The 5,211-nt window shown below is 39.7% G+C and overlaps 2 pseudogenes; both read right to left on the bottom strand.

Moving 5' to 3' along the window:
- Nucleotides 1-1,246: 1,246 nt before the first annotated feature.
- On the bottom strand, nt 1,247-2,500 carry LOC147622229 (uncharacterized; annotated as a pseudogene).
- Nucleotides 2,501-2,573: 73 nt separating this feature from the next.
- LOC147622230 (uncharacterized) lies at nt 2,574-4,877 on the bottom strand (annotated as a pseudogene).
- Between the last annotated feature and the right edge of the window lie 334 nt (nt 4,878-5,211).

Raw genomic sequence — 5,211 nt, forward strand, 5'->3', positions numbered from 1 at the left:
TTTATTATAAATGCATCAGAAATGATCCTGACTTGCTGGGGAAGCAGTGCCAGAACAGTGTGAATTTTGAGCCTGCACCGCCGCTATAGAGCCTAAATTCGCACTGTTCTGGCATAGCTTCCCCGGTCCTCCAAGAGCAATTCTGATGCATTGGATGACAAACAATGTAATTTTACATATGATTAAAGCTATTTTTATCTTATAAACTATTATTTCTCACAATTAGTGTACTCAACTTCATTACAAATGCATCAGAAATGATCCTGAGTGGCTGGGGAGCAGTGCGCCAAAACAGTGCGAATTTTGAGCCTGCACTGCCGCTGTAGAGCCTAAATTCACACTGTTGTGGCATAGCTTCCTTAGTCCTCCAAGAGCAATTCTGATGCATTGGATGATAAACACTATATTTTTACACATGATTAAAGGTGTTTTCATCTTATAAACTAATATTTCTCACAATTAGTGTGCTCAACTTCATAAATGCATCAGAAATGATCCTAAGTGGCTGGGGAAGCAGTGCCAGAACAGTGCAAATTTTGAGCCTTCACTGCCGCTGCAGAGCCTAAATTCGCACTGTTCTGGCATAGCTTCCCCAGTCCTCCTGATGCAGTGGATGACAAACAATGTAATTTTACACATAATTAAAGCTGTTTTTATCTTATAAACTATTGTTTCTCACAATTAGTGTACTCAACTTCATTATGCATTAGAAATGATCCTGAGTGGCTGGGGGAGCAGTGCCAGAACAGTGCGAATTTTGAGCCTGCACCGCCGCTGTGCAGAGCCTAAATTCGCACTGTTCTGGCATAGCTTCCCCAGTCCTCCAGGAGCAATTCTGATGCATTAGATGATAAACACTATATTTTTACACATGATTAAAGGTGTTTTTATCTTATAAACTACTATTTCTCACAATTAGTGTGCTCAACTTCATTATAAATGCATCAGAAATGATCCTGAGTGGCTGGGGGAGCAGTGCCAAAATAGTACGAATTTTGAGCCTCCACCGCCGCTGCAGAGCCTAAGATGATAAAATGAGTAACTTCAAGATACATTTCACTAAACAAAGATCATAATCAACCGTCATAATTTTAGAAACATCAAATATGAACCAAAATTCATCCACATATTACATAAAAAAGAGAAGAATGTCCATATAGATAAAGCCGACATGTACAAAAAAAACAAAACTAAAAAAAGATTAGTAGCAAATGTAGAAAGTCCCAACAATAGATGTGGAGGCTCACTAGTCATTGTATGGGCTATCAACTACCATCACTTTATAAGCATCACCACCCACAGCCTCCACCACGAGGCTACAGCATGCATCAACTATGCATTCATCATCATTAAAAGAGAAGCATGGACGAGAAGATGCTAAACAAACATGCATCAAAGGTGCTATACCACACCCCATCTCAAGGACCAACCCAAATGGGGGACATAGAAGATGCAACACACATGATAAAAAGCTAGTAGATCTCTCCAATTCCCCATGCCAAGAAGTCATAGAAGATGGCTGCAATAGCTTTGATCTCTCTAAAAGATAGTGTGTCCATCATCATGTGCTAGATCAATCTATAACCTATGAAAAAAAGTGCCACTCTCCACAAGGTACATAGGTGGTCTACACCCTACTCGTCGTCGCCATCATAGAATATCTCATCTATGTTTTGAAGAATTCACACATCTTATAAAATGGCAATCAATCAATGAAAAAGCAAGACATTTATAAAGAGACCCACCATCAAGTCCAAGCCACATTATGAGTCATGTCCATAGGGAATTTTGTCATGGACAAAGATTCTTCTCGCCACCTCAAGGCCCGAGACATGCATGTACTGCTCCAACCAAGGCAATGCATGGCCTATACATGAGATGAACTGGTGAGACTCAATAACCCATCCTTGTAAGTGAAATTTTAATGAAAAATGTGAATGCGAATCCTCACCTACTAGGGGAACCCACACAACAAGCCAACCATTGTCTTTGCTAAGGAGGTATCTGCCCCCACTGAGATCCCCATGTGAACATGACCCTCACCAAGCATGTTCCACTATTGTATCCTAGAATCTTTATCTATCTCATAACCAGTAGGCAAGTTGAGGAAAGCTAAGTCACATTCCCATTTCACATGCTTCCCCATCCTCTTGTATTCATGGTCATCTCTAGCAACCTTGGTAAAGAACCCAAGCACCACCTTGTAAGAGTCGTTCTTCTTTCTCTCCATAAAGTCCTGCCCCACTGACAAATAGTCGTCCACCACCATGCAACCATACTAGGACACAACATCATTTGGTGCATGCCTCAATGTAGTTGACGATGCAGGCACATATACAAAAGGCACCATCTCCATCATAAATGTAAAACTAAATATGCATACTTGCGACACCTTATTATTTGTACCTTATAGATGGAGAAAGAAGACAAAGAAGACCAAATTATTTACACATAACTGAACTTGAGAGTTATGTATTTTGTTTACCTTTTCCACCTTCATCTACATTCACATGTTTTGCATTGTCCCTTCATTTGGCAGACTTTCGACGACCTCCTCTTACACTACAAACTAGTTAGAGAAAATAAATCAATGCATTAGCATAATGAATGAAAGAAACACCAAGAACTTTCAACTCACCCTCTTGTTTTTTCCCAGTTTTTGTTGGGCATGACCGGGCACTATGCACATCCTCAACATGAGCACTATCCTTTAATTGAACTTTGTGCATCTCTTTCTCTCTAGCCAAACAAGTCCACCTCCCATATCGATCCACCATGGACAATGAACTATCTCCCACTTTGAGAGGTTATGCATGCATGCTCTTTGGGTACATACGTGTATCCTCATTACTTCTATTGAACCAACCCTTACAATGATCAAGTAATCTTGCCAATATTTTCTCCCCCACCAAATGTGAAATATATCTTCATAAAATTATCAAAAAATCACAATTCAAACCCGCACAAATGAAAACACAATTCCAATATCAATGTCAAAAGGAAATGAGATTTATAGAAGTACAAGCTTCACATGAACACCACGCGACATGTTGCCATGCTTAGATCATTCCTCTTTCTTTGCTAGCGCTCCCCTCCCCCTTCTTGGATGATGCACTAGCCTCTAAGGCTTGTTGTCTTACCCTCACTTGAGCAAACAAATAATTTCTAGCCTCTAGTTTGATACCCTCTAGATAGTTTTGTAAGGTGTAGTCTTGTGGAAGATCCAATGGACTCCCTAGTACACACACCCTCTCTAGGTCCTCCAAAGTTTGTGATTCTTCCACTACCTTTTCCAAAAGTCATTCATGACCTAACCACCTGCTCATCAAGAAAGATACACCTTACACATGAAACCTAGATGCAAATTGATCTAAAAACTACATATAAGGTGTACAAAAATGTATGAGTAAAAAATGCGCTTACACTCGATAATCATTGTTCTGCGCGCGGTGGCAGTCGGCATACCATACATATCCTTCATCCTCTTATTTGAATCCAATAGAGACAACAACATCAACCATTTGCTTTCCCTTATCTCAACATTTGCCAAAGCCCTCAGCTTTTGTAGGGTGATAATAGAATCAGGACTGTCGAACCTCAAGCGAGCACCCGCCGACACCCGATCCCAAGCTTCGGATTGAGGACATTAAGCACCTACACACCAAAGACTAAGGCACATACCATAAAAAATATAACACCATGACACTCACACAATTAGAGTAAGCCTGCAAATTTTAAAGAGTGGATACATACCATGCCCATACAATCAAAGAATATCTTATGGATTTTCATGCACTCTTTTCTTAAAGCTTCCTCCTACTTCTCAATAGGAATTGTACTTGACACCAACTCCTCGGCCTTTTTGAGCTCTGAAATATACTCCACCTTTATGGAACAAAGAGAAAGTGCTCTGAAAAATCTCAACATATTACTTACATACTTGCACTTCCATCTACCATCGTAATATATATAGAGAAATCATTCTTGAAATACTAGCCTTGAAAGATATCCTCTAGTCAATAGAAACCATTGTTGTTTCCCTTTCACACATCTTTGGCTCTCAATGACTCAAGTACTTTCATTTGTTCTTGTTGGCAAGGTGCCCAAGAAAGCATTGATATCACATGTACATGTATTATTACAATTCCACAACACATCATGTAAGCTAGGCTTCACAATGGCATGCTTGTTCATTCTAATATCAACAAAGTTTAGAATCAATCTATTCCCTTTATCATAAAGAAACTATACTTTTCTTAGCAAAATGAGAAGAGTTACTTACACATTGACTCTCTGCTGCAAACTAGAAAGAAGTGTTATCTCCCCGATGTTCTCTTAGGGTCAATGATAGAGCACACAACACGAACATGGCATGCTTTGTTGTCCTTTTATAACTAAGTAATCAGATCCATCCAAGTCATGAGTTGATGGTTTCCTTCCCAAACAGAAAACATATTTTCCAGAAAGAAACTTGAATTCATGTCTGCCTTTAATATCATTTGCAAACTTTACATCAACTTCACTCCATAATGGTGACCAAGATGCTCTTATTAATGGAGTCACAAGGCTCTCTTCCCCGTCATATTTGCATGTAGATATCACACAAATGATCCCTTTTCTAGAAGATAACCCTCATATTGGAAAGAACTTTTCAATGAGGCCTTGTTAGAGCACATACCTCTTACCAACTACATGTGGTATCATGTGACACAAGGGAATCCGTGGGCACACCTCAGGGAACACCAGACGACACTGCAACCTACCATCTGCATATCTATATTATTTGAAACCTGGTTACCTACTTCTTCATCATAGACAAGCTCACTCTTTATTGATGAAGATGGTAATTTCTCTTCCACATTCTTGGAACTCCCCATAACAATCCTGTTGTCAATTGGCAAAGAGGTATTTTCTTTCTCATCACCTATTTCTCCACCTACAAATAATTGGCTTTCTTCGGCATCTCTCGCTTATTCTTGATGCATTGTCTCCTCCTTTGGGATCTCCTGCAATGACTCAAGGAAAGATCTCTTACGTTTCCATGGTACTAGTTTCTAGATTGGAGTTGTTGTCCTCCCCCTTGGAGACCTTCTTGTCATTTTTCTCCCACCTCTTGGTGGACTCATAGCTGCTATCACTTGTGGCACAAAGAAACATAGTCAAAAGTTCATGCATCGAGATACTCCTCTAAATCTAATTACAATGAATGCT

This window comes from Cibotium barometz, chromosome 29 (assembly GCF_041138505.1).
Source record: "Cibotium barometz isolate CiBa-2024 chromosome 29, ASM4113850v1, whole genome shotgun sequence".
Taxonomy (NCBI): domain Eukaryota; kingdom Viridiplantae; phylum Streptophyta; class Polypodiopsida; order Cyatheales; family Cibotiaceae; genus Cibotium; species Cibotium barometz.